This window comes from Rhea americana, unplaced genomic scaffold, assembly GCF_003343005.1.
Source record: "Rhea americana isolate MKP2758 unplaced genomic scaffold, rheAme1 scaffold_30, whole genome shotgun sequence".
In the NCBI taxonomy this organism is placed as follows: Eukaryota; Metazoa; Chordata; class Aves; order Rheiformes; family Rheidae; genus Rhea; species Rhea americana.
The window spans coordinates 99,986-119,886 of NW_028186424.1; positions in this window are offsets into that span (position 1 = coordinate 99,986).

Genomic DNA, 19,901 nt, shown 5'->3' on the forward strand with positions numbered 1-19,901 from the left:
ATATATGTTAAGTTTCAATATGTTTTTGAGGGCATATAGGAGCAAAGCTCCTCTAGTACAAATTCAAGTCTATTTTTAGTAGAGCAGTTGAAGAATTTCCTGTAGCTGAAAAGGACCTGAAGCTTTTACAATACAAGTTTGACGGCCTAACCATGAGTAATTCAAAAGTGTCTGAGCGATTTTGGATTATAGACTCATTGAAAGTCACTGAAATTTTTGCACCTAAAATGCCTGAGCACTTTTCAAAATCCTACTATAAATCCCTAACTCTATGTTTAAAATTAAGCTGTAATGTATACTTTGCAAAAATGAGACTACAGTGTCTACATTTGTTTTCCCTTGAAATCTACTTAGCAAACATGTTTAAAGATGCCTTTTTTAATTGCTGGTGATGGAAAGTCATGCAGAAATCTGAAAATCAGGAAGAATTTATTTTGGCTCTGTCAGCACTAAAAAGTGCATATATCAGAACCTAATGGTTTTGATGCACACATCAAATGRTAGACTCTACTTACCATGCTGATGTCCCTCTTAGCACAGCAGTGTGAACAGGAGGTAAGATCTTTGAAAACAGGCAGATCAAACGGCAGGTATCTTATCTGAGGTGCCATTTTTAGGAATCATCCTTCAGATAGGAAACACCCACTCATGCAGTCTGTATATAACCAAATCTATTGAGGCGATTCAGAATTCCTTGCATGCRTAGGTTGAAACTAAGATTTCAGTAGAGATATGGATCCTTTTCTTTTGGCTTCCTATGTTGGAACATTTTAATTAGAGCCTTGAGCAAGTCTAGGAATTGTGTAATTAGCCCAGCTGAGAGTTATCATTTTAAAAGGTCTTGGTGTCAAGGGTCTGCTAATTTTTGAACTTCCTGAATGATGAAGCATGTTACTTCTTCCTTGCACCACGATGTACAGAAATTGCAACCTGTTTAAAACCTAATTGAATATGCAGTTACTTTTCTGCACTGATAGTACACCTTTTGCCTGTAAAAAAAGTTTTAGAAACACTCTCAGCAAATTTTGTGCAACCTGTGCACATATCATAAGGCCTCCCATCTTAGATAAGTGACAATGAAAATAATTATCCCTTGCTGTTTATGTAGAGCTCTTTTAAATAGGAAAAGGTACAAAAAAAGACAACAGAGATATGGAATGACTTAGGTAATAATAAACAAGGGATTGTCAGTTTGGGAGAGACACTATCCTGGAGAGATATGATGGAGGTCAGTAAAACTGTAAATGGGGTGAAAATTTTAAGGGAGGAACCATTCATGAGGCCAAATTCTTAAAACAAACAAAAGTGTCTTTTCTCACATTAATATAATTAACTATCAGACTCAATGCCACCAGACATWAAGGTAGTCAAAAAAGGATTAGAGAATAAATAGACAACTGTTACACACGTTAAATCAGCTAGAAGAACGTGCCCATTAAGATCCAGAATTATGGATTGCGGGAAGACAGGAAAATAATTGGTGCAAAGGACTGACCTACACAAGACATATTTTTAATACTTCTCTCATTATACTTTTACTAATGGCCACACAGGAGATAGGATTAGACCCAGTAAAGCTCTTTTTTTAAGTGAATACTATTTATTGTTGTATAGATATTCCTGTGAATCATCAGTACAGATGTTCAGACTGTTTYCACACAATTCCAACTCATCAATACTGACAAAGGTAATGGCTACTTAGAAAYCTGATCTTACTGATGTAATAAAACTGTGCAAGAGTGGAAATGTCAGCACCATGCCTTCTCTGGGAGTTTTTGATCCATGTGAACATGAAAAGGTATTTTGAATTATGCTATAAAAAATAAAGTATGTTCATATGGTTCACTGTACTATAACTGTCTCATCACAAAGTATTTAAGGCTTGTTAGTTATATAACAGGTTAGTGGAACTCATACGTGAGGATAATGATTCAGAGGAAATTTCCTCTTCAGTTTATCTGGCTGTGTTTTAAAGCTGAATTTTTTTGGTTGACAACCTGATAGCCTTCCATAAAACACAAGCCTTCACAAAAAGAAGCATTTCCTGAAGTTTATAGGCTTCTATTTCTTGCACTTTGTAACCAGTCTTTCCAAACAGCTGTGTTGCTTGACAAGGTGCCATGTTCATGTTTGCAGGAGAGCCATCTTTTGTTACATTAATGGCATTTCAGTCAACATTTATTATGCAATATTTCGGGTTCCAAGGAAAAAAATATATTTCCAATCCAGTACATAAGATAAAGCCTCATTTATGTCATTTTAAGACAAGATCCTTAGGAATCCTCACTTAATTTAGATTCCCATATGTCAGTTTTGGACAGGAACACATACACATTTGCTGTGAGTGAGCATGCACTGAGTCCAAAACCTCTGGATATATTGGACCTACTGTCCACATGCTGAATAGAGGCCAGGCTCATAGAAGATACGTCAAACATGTTCTTGATGTGTCACAGGTGCAGAATGATTTTGCTGCACATGCACAGTAAGCTCACCCTGTCTGGGATGCATTGAACTCRCTGCTTCTACATACAGAGAGTTGAGCAGAGCATCTGCAGCTGCCATCTGCCGGGGAATTTAAATTGTCAGATAGCTATTGTGCTAATCAGTTAGTCATTCAAAAACCTGGGACCAGTGAATGAATCTCACACCCACCCAAAATCACTTCTAGGCAGCAGAGCAGTACACAGCCTGGAAAAGMTCAGGACAGGCCCTGTATTCTGACGCTTCTGGAGCAAACGTAGTAGGCCTCTCTTCTCTGATTTCTTTCACCTAACAAACTTAATTGAAATACATGGYATTTTCAATTAGCATGTGACTTGTTAAGGAATAGCGCTTAGTTGTTGAAATTAGGACTACAGATTCCTCACTTTTATTTCTCATTTGTGCAATTGCAGCTTCCTTCTTCTTCATCTCTCAGGCTTGTGGAGAAGCTTATTTAGTATTTATTAGGTGCTGGATATGTAAAATAAAGGCAAAACAAAGTTCAAAGTAGTTCATCTACACTGGTCATAAGCTTGCTTTGAGGACACCTTGGAGGCCTCTATAGGTTTCTGTTGTGACCTTGAGAAAAGCAGGGAGGATCCATACTGCTGTACGATGTTCTCAATAGCTTGGAAACAAGAGTCATCGCTATGATMCTGTTCTTAACTCCAGGAAAAAAAATTCCTTGCTATTGAGCGGGGACTAACTATAGAAGGAAATTCATTCTTTCCATCCAAGTGAAGTGAAAAAAGTTTTTAAGTGAAGAGGATTGACATCACTTTCAACACTTTTTAGATAAATTGGCAAAAGTTTTCTGTTGAAGAACTGTGAAATTTGCTGATCATAATTCCATTTTCTGACGGAAGTTAAACGAGCTGCTCCAACCTGGCAGCTTGTACAGGCTGCACAAGTATGACTACACCTCACTTGAAGCACTAGGACTACATAATGACAACCTCAAGTCTCTTAATGGGCATGCATTTTATTTCAGAATCACAGAATGGYTGATGTTAGAAGGGACCTCTGGAGATCATCTAGTCTCATTAAGAGTAGCAATTCAGTACATTTAAGACAGGTCTTCTGGAGACCACTGTACTTTACACTTGCATAGGTGATGTCTGAAAACATGTTTGACAAATGTCTAGCCATCACAGAGCACTACAATTCATTTTGGATCAGGCATGTGTTTACTCCCAAAATCATGAATRCACCATGGTCAAATTCATCTGCCACTCACACTGGCTTAACTTGAATGTGAGTTCTCTAACTTGAAGTGAATTAACACTATTCTGCATCGTTATGAAAGGAAGGTAGCTTTTCTAGTCATTTGTGCAATTGCTGAAGTTGTCAGCTATTCCTATATATGAACTAAAGTATTCTTTAGTGTGTATGTTATCCCTACTACAGTGATTTTCATTGAGAAGATGGAAATAACATGAGAAGTTAGGTTTTCTCCTTGGTTTGTGAACTTAAGGCAGTTCTTTTTTTTTCCACTAGACTCTGTAATTGATTTATATATTCCTATTCCTTCATATCCAGACACAGAGCTTATGAATGGATATACAGAAGGTAGGTGCACTCTGCATGTTTCTCCTTCCAGGCAAAAGATTTCCTTCTGACCTCTCAGTCATACCCAAACAGAGTTTAAATTTTGCCTGTGCAGTACATCTGCATGGAACTTTAGGTGCGTAATCTGCCTGGCATTCGGTCATCTTATGTTTTAAAACATTTGGCTTTTAAAGTTTTGGCTCAGAAGGAGAGATTTTGATCCCTACACATTTTATAACACACTTCAAATATGGTCTAGGGAAAATCAAAATGTTACCCATATATGGAAGAAAGTTGTCAGTCTCAGTGCATGTTCTAGGTGGCTGCTTTGCAATGTCCAGGGAAAAGAACTGGGAGTAGCTCATTTTACAGTCAAAGTGAAAAATGTGGTTTTTCTTAATGTGAACAGCCCACTGAAAACATGATCAAATATTCTCTTTCACAATATTACATTTTAGTTTTTTTCCCATTGCCTAACACCAGGCATTTAGATAATGACGGCTATCTTATAGGTATCTTGGTGGATGGATCAAACTTAAATTTAACGTTTTCAATAGGAAATCAGGTAGCATAATTTACTACTACTACTACTACTACTACTACTATCAATAATATTATTTAATAACATAAATAATAGCATTAGTAATAATATATATATATTAATCAGATTTATTTTACAACATTTTCTTAATAGTTTAACTTAGTTTGCAACAATAATTAAAATATGAGAACTTCTGCTTATACAGATATGGACATAATGGAAACCAACCCATAAGTGATTTGAGTAACTGTCTGGGTCAACATAGCATAGAAAAGTCATCTCAAACTGTAGGGTTAACACAAATATTTTGAAGCATTAAACTGAATTAAATGTAGGAAGGAACAATCTGGCTAAATGTTTGAACATGTTTGATCATGTAAGATTCCTATAATGCTTTTTGTGTCATGCTACCTCTATGAATTGTAGGTTCACTTTTTTTCAGATAATTTTGCTATTTCATTGTTGTCTATCAGGTATTACATTTGCACTCACACTTTGTTGACTTCTTTCCTCCCAGGAAGAAAGTAAATGTCTGGTGTAATCCAGAGTTCCCAGCTGTGATGTGATTTTATATGTATGAATTGGTGATTATTAATTACTATGTATAGATTTCTTGCTACAGAAAGTACACTGTCTATAGTCGAGCTTTAGATCAGAAACAGTCTTACTGAATTTGTAGTTAAAATGATGCATTTTTTTTTCTTAATAGTGATGTTAATACGCCAAACTAATGCAAATAATAAATCACACCAATAAGGAAAAAAGTTTAGTAACAATAAAGTTTTATTCTGGAACAAATTGAAATTGCTATTCTTATAACTGTTTAAATAACACATATGGGGAGTCCTGCTTTTTAATCTGTTTGTCGATTTTAGTGTTTGTACTTAGCCCATCAGAACAGTGTAAAAAGCCTCTCTAGGGTATACAAGTGCCTAAAAGCATTTAAGATCCAAACTCAGGAAATGAAAGACTAACCCCCCCACTGTGATGGAGCTGCTTATTTCAGTATGATTTTCTCCAGAAACTACCTGCAATGTGAATAATAAGCCTATGAAAATCAAGGTATCGGCACTTTTCAAATATGCTGCAGAAGAGATTTATTTCATCTTTTTAAAAGGGCCAGTGTGGTCTGACTATCCCTAGGCCTGGCAGCCCGATAGGAGCAATGTAGCTGCTTGCACAGGATATGAGAGAAGGCACCATCCAGAAAGCAGTTTTGATTGATGGGGTGAATTCCAGGGCTAGCACTTAATTTTTTACTCAATCTCTCCTAGAAGATTGACTAATCCTGTATATTCTTGAAACTGAAATGTTTATCAAAGACAACAGCAGTAATATTTTCAGTGTAAGAAGCAACGAAAATCTAATGCAGTTGTCTTATTGTGCTTGCATATTGAGCTAATAATAAATACGAAATATTCATCATGTAAAATGAATTTAATAAAACTTCCCCACTCTCTTACATTACTACCAATAATTAAGGATTTGCATCATTTAGCATTTGTCATTACTGAGTGATCAATACTTAATACTGTCAGTTATAATATACTTACTTAGTGTTGTTAAACATTAAGTTTTATACATTTCATTCAGTTACATCTTGGATGATTCTGACTCAAAATACTACAAAGAATAAAAACTGGACATTCATAAGTTGTGGGTGTTGCCTCCAAAGCTTTTAATTACCCTGGCAGTAATTTGGCATCACATAATCTAGCAAGGCTTTATTGTAGCAGTAAGCAATTTTAGAAATAGCTTGTGGCAGGCTGGCTTAGAACTGTTGACTGAGTGGGATCAGAAAATGTATGAGTCCCTTAAAGGGGTGGACAGAATAGAAAATAAGAAACATTGATCTTATTTCAAGATCAAAATTTTTAAAAAGTATATATAGTAAGTATTAAAAAAACAACAAAACCTAAGGTACTTCTCCTAAGTTATCCACTTTTTGCTTGTATTTACTTGTTCTTTATGCCCTGAAAGAAGTGATTCTTCAATATCGTGTGTGCAAATTTTGTTTTAAGACCAATATATTGTTTTTTAAAGCCGCTTCTTCTCATTATGAAATACTTTGAATAGTTCTCAGAAGATATTTTTAAAACACTCCAAACATTAACTTATATTTTTCTTTAGTCTTAGCATCTACCCATTATAAAAAATATTTATATGGACATTGTAAATAGAATGTCCAAAAGAATACAATCTTATTGTATTTCATGCTTCATTTGAAGGAATTCTTTTGTTAATGTCTTAAGCTTGCTGCTGGGATGCCCAGTATTATTGCTCTTCTCCAGACACTTTAATGCTGAGCATACTTCTTGCTAGAGTTTAGCCAATCCATCTCAGACTACTTTGGGCACTCAAACAGGAGGTGCATGCAGTACACAAGCAACAGGAGAATATGGGTATGTGTTTATTTTAAATTGCAGACACATCATATCACGAAGTCATGCACTCCAAAGTGCTTAATGACTGTATACACTGGAACATTGTGGTATGATTTATTATTCTGGTATGATTCAATGAGTAACTTAATGACTTAGAGACAGGGGCTGCAGTCCTTAATCAAAAAAAAAGGAAGTCATGCTTAGCCAGAGAGCATAGCATTTTACCTGTGAAAACAGAAAAGAGAGCTTCTAACCTTTGTGCTCAACTGTGAGAGGGATAGTTGATATATTCCTTTTGTAAATCTTCAGCAAGAAAATCAACTGGATTATAAGAGGTGTTTAATCTTCAATCATTAGCTAGAGGAAAAAGGCAGATGCGTGCACCTTGAAAAGTAAGCATAATTCTAGTTTTGCTCTGATATGTGCTAGGTTAAATCCATCTCCTGGCTCAAGAAAAACAAACATCTATTTTTAAGTCTGATTTTTTTCTCCTATAAAAGACACAGAACAAATGATTGAAGTGTAGAACATACAATTTACATATTTCCTCTAAAAATAAAATAAATAAAATGAATAGAAATTCAGTAAGGTCTTTCCAAAACTGTCTTGTTAACAGAACAATATTTCCCTCTAGTGGTCATCCACAAGCAGTAGCTACAAGGTTACCAACTCATACCATTATATTCTAGATGGAAGAGCTAGGCTCAGATTACATTTTAATTAAGTACTGAGTCAGATTTCCATATCTATGTACAGCTAGCCATGCTTGGCTGGTTATGCGTGCTCCTCTGTGGCGAAGACATGTATCTCGAGCGAGCACCCACCACCCACCACCCTCCTTGGTGACCCCTCCACCTCCAGGGAACCGCACACATGGCGATGGTGGGAACACAACAGTTGTGTAAAACTCACCACTCGCCTCCTACGTCGGGAAGGGGGCCTGTCTCAGATTTGATGAAACACCCCTCATTGTCAGCCCCGCAATGGGTCGGCACAACCTGCAGGATGCTCTCCGTGCTGCCCTGCTTGCTACGGCCCCCAGCTCAAGTTGCAGCATCTCATAGCCTTGCCTGCAAACAACCAACTTCACTACATGGCCAGGGAGGACAAGCTGCCCAGTGAGCACCCACAATGTCAGCTGTGAGTGCTGCAGAGGTGGGAAGTGGTGTAATCGCTGAGTTACTCCATAGAGGTGTACGGTACCTGTTCACCAATGACAACACCTTCCCTCAAAAATACCACATATATCCATTCTCCATTTTTAATTCAAGAAATCAAAAAATAAAAATCCATGTCTGAAATCATAGTATTCTCTCTTTTTGTTTAAGGGATGAAATGTTGGTCAAGTTATTGAGGAAAAACTGAACTACTTTGGAACACCTATAAGTGGAAATATCCAGTGTGCACCTAACTGGACAGAGGAGGGCAGAAAGGGTGTAATTATAAGAAGTGCTAAGGAGACAGAGGAAGCTAAAAAATAAGATATGCACCTTGAAGTCACAGGTCATGCAATGAAGCCAATGAGCCATCTTAGCCTAACACAGCCAACATGGAATTAGCAGTAAATTCTAATCGAGATGATCCATGTGGAACATTTTAGAGGTGTTAAGTTCCTAATTAGAGATATTCAGTCTTCAGTGCACTGTGGTGCACAGACGTATAGCTATTCAGAACAAAATTGAAGCTAGCTAATGTGGGCGGTCATGATAAAACGTAGAGCTGATTGAAAACATTTACAAATACCAGACAGCTAGGTCAAGGAGGGGCTGTGCCAAAGTAAGAAGGTTTTGTGTGTACTTTTAACTTCATACTTCCCTCTAGTCATCCATTTCATTTAGATAACTGTTGCACTCCCAAATCTCAATCTTGCAGAGTATTCAGCATGGAGAGTTTTATTCACTTTATTCACAACTTCGACTTCAGCTCAGAATTTTATGCTCAGAGGATATTGAGTGGAAATGAGAGGTGATCATTTCTGAGATTTTTACTCCTGAAAGGGTAGGAAATGGTTGGAGAGAGTGGAAAGAGAGATTATAGAATATAAAAGAGAGAGTGGAAAAAAGCTCATGTTTGCAAAGACACAGATAAATGTTCACACATTCCTTTTTTGATGGAAGAGAGGAAGAACGGGGATGAGATTAAAGGAGTAAAGGAGTATATAGGAGGAGGAGGAAGGAGATGAAAGGGGCCTATAGATGGTAAAAGAGGAGAAAAATGTGTGAAGCTTGGATATGTTCAACTTTATAATGAATYCACAGTATTTGGCAAATGTACTATGCCAGGGGTTTAGTAAAGAATTTAAGAGCTTTTCAGCCATTCCAAGACTGATACGCAGACACCCCTCCAGCTAATAGGACATATTCAGCAAAAGTGAGTGAAGGCTGGGTATATGTGTGAGATGACATGATGAAAGGAGAAATCTCAAATATATTTGATCAGATACAGTTTCACAATCTTTTTTAAGCTTTTGTATATTCATGAATTAAGAGGAACAAATTAGACTGCTCTTCATCTCCTTGTTGTAGAGCTTGGCACTGGAAATACTGTGTCTGATCATGAGGCTGGATAAGTTAGACAATATCTCATTAAACTGTATCCTCTCAGGGAAGAAATGTAAGTTACATGGCTTGAAAAACTGGAAATTAAACATGATGAAGTACTTCTTAAATATCTCCAGTTCTCAAAGAGACAGGTCCAAGCCGCAATAGCTGGTTCCAGATTCTGCAAGGGAGTTGGCTTTGCCAATTCCAGAGCTAAGCCAGGTGGGGCCTCTGTGAAGTTCACCAAACTGGATCCACACTTTACTAGAGTTTGGGTAGATTTTGATCCAAGGTTTTAAGTCAGGACATAAACATATATGCGTTTTATACACACACACACACACACACACATATATATATATATGCAATCTCTCCTGGCAGAGAGCAGATAACCATATGATTTTGTGACTTAGTGATGCATGCTGACATTTTTATACACTTTCTCTTAGGCACCATAATTAAAAGCTACCTTCTGTTAAATGCTGCTATACACTTGTTTCATAGACCATTGGCTAGTCCCAGGCTCTTAAACTGTTATTTCTCAATCCGTTCCTCTCACTCAAATATAAAACCCCATAAATCTGTCTTCTTTAATGCAGTCAATGAATTTGCTGCACTTAGAGCTGCAGGYACTTTCCAATACTTCTGAACAGCACTATGATGATGTTGCGGTTATGAGATCAACTGATCATCCTATTGCTAAGTACATGTTGCTGACACAGACCTGGCTGGCTCATTGTAAGGACTGGGAAATCTACAATGTTTTTTAGGATGTGATCTTGGTAGTGCTTCCGCTTGTAAAACAACGATTTGGCCTGTAGATGGACAGTGTCTATGGTCTGTTTTGTTAATTTTCAGATTTATGCATCATTCTTTGCTAGAAATGCTGGGAATCCTGGTGCTTTGTTTTCTTCTACTTAAGCTTTCCTTGAATCTTTTCATGACCCTGTATTATTAAATGGATTTTACAAATTGTCCTGAAAATTAAAGCCTGTTCAACAAAGATTGGTATAGTAAAAATCCCCAGAATATAGCCCCGATTTTCTCACATTATTGGAATTGCAATGACTATTGCTTGCTTAGAGATGGCTATTAGRAGTGGATACTCCATGACTTGGCACGTTTCTTTCCCTGTGAATGTAGTGCCTTTAAACTTATGTTGTCTGTTTACTGCTCACAGCGTTCAGTTGATAACTGATTTACATTTTTACAAATTTTCTGTGTTGGTTCCTGTTGCCTACAGTAAGCTCTCTTAAGTTCTCTTTGGGTCTGCAAGACAAAAGACAATACCATGCATATCTAGTGCTGGAAAAACAAAGTGAAAGAATGTAGAAATGTGTGACCATCTGGCTGCTTGTCCACTTTAGCACAGGCTATAAGGGTCACTGAGACCCCTCAGAGTGCTATTGATACCAGACTCTGACAGGAAACACTTTATCTAGTCCCCACAGTATACAGACAAATGCACTCAGAGGTGTGTTACATCTTCAAACGCTGTAGCTGGTGACAAACCAAAAGAAACTTCTAGCCATTTCAAAATGCTCTTCTCCTGGGTAATACCCTGAATGGTTCCTTCCTGATAATCTGTGGCTTGGGGAAATAAATATCTCTCAGAGGCTCTCTTTCTGCTTCAAGTCCCTGTTAGTGTAAAAGGCAAGTTAGAGCATCACGTGGGGGAACTAACATTTGTTAAAAGTGTTGAAGCCACAGCGAAACAAAGAGTGTGAAAAACGTCAGCAGAGCAGGGACAATCTGACTCAAGGGGAYGATGCAGTGGCAAGCCTCACACTTGATGTGGACCACCATCATGCCTGTAKCTCTGGGCTACAGGGCTATGTTAAAGATCCTTACCCCTCTACCTAGAAAACCTATTCCCAAAGACTGCTAGGCCCAAATTAAAGACAAGATAATAATGYGGAGGGCAGAGATAAAGAACTTAGAATTCGAAACTACACAATTGTTTCAACTCGCTTTCTGGGAGCAGAGTTGTGAGCCAGGCAAGCAGTTATAGAAATAAGGCGCTGTTGGTGAGAATGGGGGCTGCTATAGACTAAAATGTCATTTGATGATATATTGATCATTAATATCGTGAGCATGATAACACATACCCACAAATCAGGAAGATTTTAAAATCTAGACCTGGCATTGCTTCTTCATCTCACAACTGCCAGCTGTGGAAGGCAGTGTTGAGCAGAGGGAATCTTCTCAGTTCTTTCTAGGACACAAACCAAACTGCAACAGTCTCTCTTACTTGCAAGAATCTAACGGTTTCCCAGAGGAAGAACTTTGCAGTGAAATTCTGTCACTAATATGAACTCACATAGATCTCACACGGAAGGTCAATTCAGCACTATTACACCCACACACCCACACACCCCACCAATATATGCCCTGGGATATTGATATCCAAACTGCCACTGATGGTCTATAAATAATGCACATGTTCATAAAGCCACAAAGGAAATGCTATATTCAAATAACAGATTGAAGGGACAATGATGCAAGGCAAAATCCTTTTCTTTTTTGCTCTTGATGCTTGTCCTTCCAAAAGGAGAAGCCTTTATGAACATCACTAGTTTTTCTCCTCTGTCCCTGACTGCATCTTAAAATTCTTTGTACTATTTATTCTCCTTTCTTCTACTTTTATACTTATATATGCATACTCTCTCTATGTATATGCACATACAAATGTACATATAAATGTCCAGTTAGAGAATTATTGTGAAAATACAAAAAAGGCTATTATTCCTTTTTCTTACTCTATGAGATCGCATTTAATTGTAAGTTCTTGAAGCAGAGACATTTTACATGTGTAACTCATAATTTTTAAGCATGAATATTATTTGGGATCATTAGAAGAAAGGACAACGTTAGGTCAAATCATCTCAAATGGCAGAATTTCAAACTTGTTTCTTATCTGCTTAGTTGACCCTCAGAACTTTTGCAATGTTGGCCAAAAGAGAAAACCCACAGTAATACCTCATCTTCTACTGAGTCTTTTGAGAAGGATTTGACAATGACATTAATACAGGTTCAAATTTTCATGTAGGTTCATTGGAGGAACGTGCTCTCTGAAGCCTAATAAAGCACCATCGCTCTAGAGAGAAGTTAAAGAATACTGCAGTACTCAGTGTTTCTACATTAAATGACTGACTTGGCTTTGTATATTTTAGGTGCCTAACCATCATCATGCTTTGCACAGGACTGTAGGCTGGATTGAGCCAGGCATTTGGCCAGCTACACACTGAGCTCTGCAAAATGTCCCTTTTCTAAGTCCCTTTTAGGGATTTACCCTGACCATCTAGAGCAATGGKGGTGAAATGAAGATTATGAATAACACAAAAGCAACTATTGAGTAGGCATGTGCTACTTTTTTGGTAATGGGACAGTGCTAGCACAGAGAGGGATGCTGCGTAAAGGGAGTCTCAGAGGAAATGAGGTTGTAAGTGCTGCTGAGCTGATGAGTGGGCTAGGATGACCTGGAAATCCTGCCGAGTCCAGCGGGGCTCCACAGCGGCCTGCCTGGCCTGGAGGAGCCCAGTGAACTCCTCGTCAGGATCTCTCTTGCTCCTCAGTTGTGCAGGATAAGTTTGTGTAGATTTGTGTCTTGTGGCACTCACCCATATGATGATTTTGGCTCAGAAGTTCAGGTAGATTGTATGTCCTTGATGYGGAATATTAAAAAATTCATGGCACAAAGATTGAATTTAAAATGAATGAACTAACCCAGGTAGACTCAGTAGCCTTATTTGTCATGGTGTAAGAATCCATCAGTGGATAAAGGGAATGCAGCAGAGAGAGTCTGGGTAGACGAAARTGGCTGATACCAAAGTATGTTACTGTGGTAAGTAATTTGGGGTCACTGTTTGAAAACAGAAAAGTAAAAGTATAGACTACCTAAAGGCTGCCTTGCTTCGGGATGTACTTAGCTATGGAAGGTGTAGGAGTTAACTAGAATACATTTTTTTTTCTTCTGCTTAAGTTTAATGCCATTTAATAAAGGTAACATTTTTTCGATAGTATCATATCCTAAATTAATCCGAATGCTCTAAAATGCCAATTTTCTGGTGCAAACTTACAACTGAGCTTAGATTTAAAATATAATTAAACTGCTTTAATTTTCAGAAACTACTTTTCACCTATGACAAACATAATACAATATTTCAAGTGTTACTAATTTTATTCTGAACTATATTACTAAGGCCTAAGTGCGCAAGCCATTTGTTCTATATGTAGTGCTGTTATGTTTCACTTTTTAAAATTTAGTATCCCTGTTGGTAAATCACATATATTCTGTATTACAAAGCAACTCAAGACTGTCTACCCGGTCCTTAGCAGTTGCTATCAATGTATCTATCTTGAAGTTGATATGCATAATAACTTAGAGGAAAAATTGAACAAATGCACCAAAGCTTACTTGTCTGATTTTGAAAAAATGGATAAAGGAAATAAAAAACCAGCAGACTGGAATAATGCTGCTTCTGTGATAAGTTGCATTCTTTTAGATTGCTGCACTTGACTAATCATATTTGAACCAGCCTACTGATTTGTTGAGACAAACTCCTTTGACATAGGTGATCTTAGATCCCAATCATCTCTTGTTAAAAAGGCATAAAAAGAAGATTAGCATAAAGCCAGCAGGGCTCGTGCAGTGGATTCTCTCGGCTCATCTTGAAGTGCTCCAGTGAGGTCTGGCTTGTTTTGCACTGTTCAGGATCATTTCTTTTGCCACTCATGGAAGTCTCAATGATTTAAAAATAATAATAGCACAAATAGAACACATGACCTCTAACCCATTCCTCTTTGATTAAGTCTCATTTTATAACAAAACTATGACTAATGTCTCTTCCTTTGCCTTCAATAAACTATCATATAATCTGTCTATTATTCTTAATATCCTCTTGCCCCAATAAGACATTCGTGTTTTGTTTGGATTCCCCTGAATGGGGTGAATATTATATCTATAACCTACTGGAAAGCATTTCTTCTTAGACATATTGGCAGGGCTAATTTTGTTTTTACAGGTGTTTGTACTTGGAAAGGGGTTAGCCACAGTCTTGAAGGCTCTACCGCACTGGTACATCACAGGAGCACAGTGTGCTGTGGGTCCTTGAGCTGTTAACGGGAGGCAGGGAGGGAAGGTTAAATTAATCATTTATGCTTTATTTATACTTTCTCTTACTTGTGGAGTTGGACAAGCGGATGCCAGTTTTCCTCAGCTAAGGGCTGTCTGTGTGACATGATGTTTGATATCTAGCAAAGCATAATTTATGCAATTTATATTATATTATAAATCAAAAAGAAGGAAATACATAGGAATTGCTGCAGTACTGCACCTTTGTCTGTCAGCTTGAGCAGCTAATAAAATCCCTAAAGCTTGTCTTGAGAAAGTTTTGTTTAAATTAAACTGAAGCGTCAGCTCAAATACTATTGCTTGTCTTATCTTTTCTATGATTTCTCTTTTCATTGTGTTCTGAAAACTCAGTCACAATTAATTTAAGGCGATTTCTTGYGSAATGACCTGAGGAAGGTTATTCTGGGATGGTGATACTTAACTGCTTGAACCAAGCCAGCAAGCAAGAGTAGATAGATTTTTTTTTTCTTTTGAGAGGGGGTTAAAAAAGTAATTATGAAGTTCAGATTCTCCTAACTTATAGGAAATATCTATATTTAGCAAATTTTAAAAAGTCCAGGGACTTCATTCAGGAATATGCTTAAATTCCATTTAAGGAATRGCCTCAATGTTTTGCTGAACTAGAAAGGATTTAAACACATGCTTAAGTGTTTTCTTGCATTGTGGTCTCAGGCTGACGTCGCCTCCTGGAAAGCTCTGTGCTCAGGTTAACTGAGATCACCAAACCAGTTCACCATGTCAAAGAGCTTCATGAAACACTGTCAGATGAACAAAGCATCTGTCAGACTTCATCACTCAGATCTACTCCGGTGCACAGGAGGTGCTTATGTGGAGCAGGAGAGAGCAGAATCAAGCCTTGAGCTCAGCCTTAACATTGGATGTCTCTCACCAAAAACTCTTCAACAAGAAATTTATGAGTTGTTTTGTCCATAACTGACTGCAATACAACCAGGCGCGGTAGGTCTCACAGTTACAGGTGAGCTAGGTCCTGAAAAGCCTGCTGYCATTCGAGTAATAGAGACCAGGGTGCCTCACAGAAATGACAGGTAGTTCAAGTAATAGAGGCCAGGTGCCACACAGAGGCAAGCTGCGAGGAGGTGAGTCACGGAGAGATGATGTACCTTGTCAGAGGGAATGTGCATAGCTAAACTGTCAGCACTGGCACCGTAAGTCCTGCTCCAGTGTTTTAACTCCAAGGCAATCCTTTCCGAGAGGTCCTCATTTGGATCTCAGATGTATCAGTGACTGCTCTGCAATGTAATAGCACTGGGAAAGAGTTGCTGCAAGAGTGACTGCTCTGCAACGTAATAGCACGGGGAAACTAGCCATATGACAGTAACACAGAGGACGGCTCCCAGAATAGCTGTAGATGTAGAATTAATGTAGGCCCTGCTTTTGCCTGAAGAACAAGCAGTTTGCTGGATTTCAAGGCATCTTGAAGACCTCTGAACTCAGTAGTGTTGTCTCTGATGGAAAAGAAAGAGTTAAACCCTTAGGGTTAAACGTTTGTAAGAAATTCCAGTGGGAGATAGAGTGAACTTTGTTTTGTGGACATACGGGCTACATTAATTATTTAAAAAAAAATAATTCAACAAAGGGAATGCTAGGCAACTCATGGGAATTCGCACTTGTGGTATAGAATATGTGCTGAACTTATCTGTAGAAGATGACCATATGAGCAGACTGCATGACTTTCAGAGGACAGCTTTTCTAGACTCCTTAACTGTATCTGACCTACTAGTCTCAGAAACTCTTATTGGTGGATGCTTCTGAGAGATTAGGTTGCATAAGAACATTGTTGCCTTCCTGGAAACCAAAAAGTATATAAATAAGAGCAAATCCAGAACTGTCCTGAGAAATTATTTTCCCCAAACTCATTGCTTTGTTGATGCTTCTGAATCATCTCAAGTTTAAGGGAAAGCTAAGATATTTTTCCACTACACATCATCAAATATATGTGTTCTACATGACATTATAACTATGAAAAAGAAACAAATGATACTAATAGATTTAAATTTTCTATCAAGAATAATTTCTTACAGATAGTAGTATAAAATCATGGAATAATCTTTCAAGGTAAATAATAGAATTTGCCAGCATTTCAGACTTTAAGATAAGTGTAAATAGAAGGAATGGAGAAAGTCTTCTAAGGTGTATTTTCACTTTGGCTTTGTCAGCAGTGGTTTTGGGTTTTGYCTTAGGCTATTAAACACTGTGGTCTGGGTATACATAAGCTGCCAATAAGCTGAATTTGAGGGACAGAGAGGGGAAGCAATACTCTATATTTATCACATTTCTTATACTCTTTCCTTATGTCTCTGTTGCTGGTCGCAGTTAGAATTAGTGCACTGCAAAGTGTGTTTTGATATGACTGTAATCCYGCTCTTATCTAAAAGCACACTTTTCCTAGAGGAGAAACCAAATTCTTAATGTTACCTTCTAATTTCCTCTCAACATGTATAAGTAAAGGCTCTCCAAAAATGTCCAAATTTACAGCAACTATAATTAAAATATTTCTACCTTACTCCATGTATGTGGATTTCTATTGCCAATACTTAGCTGCTAAGGCATAAGGCTGCCCACTGTTTTCTTAGAGAAGTTAAATGGGGAACTAGAAATCTCTACGCTTCTAAGMGTTTTATCCCCATACTTGGTAAGCTTTGTTGTAAATTTGAAATGCAGTCTCAGCACTTCACTGTGTCCTCGTGAAACTGGTATGAGTATCTCTACCACCATCACCTTGCTTGTACACACATCCTGCAAAATCATGGATAAACAGATCTAAAAATCATGGACTACAAATGTCATAGATATTTTAAAAGCAAACAAACCAGGGCATTAGGAACCCAGGACTCCAGTAACATCTGCAACACACATGCAGCCCTATTTTTATTCATCTCTATTGACCCTGGATGTTCATCAATGACACCATTCCCATTTCTCTGCTGTCATGGAGTGGTCACACCCAACTCCTCAACATAATGGTACCTCTGCATCTAACCTTCACATGTAATCTGTGCCTCTCATATTTTGACCTGTGGTGCAAGTCACCAACCACATGGCCTTGAACAATGTTTGTTTGTTTTCTTCACTTTGTGTTTCCCAACTACATAACAAAGTAATATCATTCCAGCTATGRATGCTATTTTATTTGTAAAATCAAGCACTTAAATATAATTACAGAAGAAGCTTTGATTCTGCTCTGTTGCATGTCAATCCCTTCTACCAAATGTGGAGAGATCCCACAAAAAAGCAATGTGTGATCATGTATTGATATACCACAGGACAATTGTAATCTGGCATTTCCTGACTTTCAAGTACTGATTTTTCCAACTGAAATAATACTTTTTAACATAGGTTTTTGCTTGGCTGTTTTTTTGTGGGTTTATTTTCTTTTTTGAATTTCTGAGGTTTAGGGGGATGATTTTTTTTTTAGAAAAAATATAAAGCTGCAACTATAACATGACCTTGAGCTTCACTACAGCTATTTTCTGCTATTTGAGCTACAAAGCATATTACTACATCAGCGTRCAACAGATGGTCGTTATCATTAGAGTCAAAATGATCTGTTGGGGTGTGAACAGGCTCAGTGTGTCTGAAAAAGGGTTAGTTATACTTATTTTCCTGAAAATCCCAAGYAAAAGAGGGAAAATGGTATTTTTTTAGTGACAATCTTTCACTACTGTCAAGACTAAGCTGAATTTTATCTGGCAAAGAAAAGATRTCTTTAATCTAAGGTATGTCTCTCTGACAAATACTAATAAACAAGGTGATTGGACTTCTTGAAAAACATTGGCAAATATCTGTCTAAATGGAAAGTATCAGGCAAGCTAAAAGGTGAGGTTGCTATCAGATCCCCTACAATAATCACTGATCTGAATTATTCTCCTGCAAGCTACAAGACTGAGATGATGGATGCACAGTACAACTCCCACATCCAGATGATGAGAAATGAGAAGGGACTATGTACGAGAGATGTGCGGGATACCACAATTAAAAGTTTTAAAAAACAGTCACACTTTCCTATGAACTTCTCTTGAGAGCTCTGTACAAATCACAAAGGAGCAAAGAGGACTGTAATCTAGAAATATGCAACAGTTTTCTTAGACTTACAGAACTCTGATGTTGTGGGTTAGAGAAAAAACATAAAATTTCCTGCATGACCCTGCARGAGATGAAGGCGAGTCTGTTTATCTCACTGAACAGCTAGTATTTTCCCCGCTGTCTGATTATTATGACTGCTCATTTTAGCTCCAGTGCAACTGTGCACAGTGCACAAAATAAAAGACAAAACCTGCATAGTTTACTTTTTTAAAGTATACATTTAGGATTGTAAGAACTAGAGATGGGGAGWTATATAACATGGAATTATTTGAAGTGGTTATAACTAAATCACTGTGGCTCCTTATAGGAGTAAGTATGTTGGTCAGACAGGTCTGGACATGAGATAAGTTTATTTTAACCTCATTTCTCATTCTTATATTTAGTACTATTTTCCACAGTCTCACATGGAGTGCAAAATATAACATATATATATTGTAACTGATATGCAGTATAATACATTGTTCATAATAATGTCCCATATTACTTCTCTATAAAAACAACACTCAACTTAGGGGACCAACAAATGAGAAATTAATTTAATGTCCTCTCAAATTTAGACAATATCCAGTCTCAAAATGTAAACAATATGGATTGCCCTCAACTCTGGCTACTCTGCTGGGTATAGTAGAATAACTCCAGATCTGCACCCTCAAAACTAAGGCCTGCTTTTGTCACAGTGAAAGTAATATGCACAGTGTGATTTTGAAGTACTCATAAAAGCCCATAAGCTGGCCAAAACAAACCCTCTAAAAAGAATAAGAATCAGCTTTCAATGTTTAAGAATTATAGCCCATTATATTTTAAGCCAAGATATAAAAAAGATGCAGAAACTCTGTATTTAAGAATTTGTCAGCATTTCCATAGAAAGTCCTACTTAATAGTAAATGAGCATTAAACTCTTCCGCAACAAAGTATGTAGTGCATTTAGTTAGTACTTGGTTTTATGGCTCCAGCATACATTACCACCAGTTTCCTTTCAAACAGTTAGAGCATGTTGCAGTCTTGTCCTTTATTAAACAAATACATCTACTTACTGCAGGAGCAGAAAAACCATTTGAAATGACGGTTTTATTTTTCCTGCTTGCACCTTTCCCAGTTATGGTGTTACCTCAGTTAAAAATAAATTGATTCTGTTCAAGTCCATGAATGCCAAATCTCACACTGAA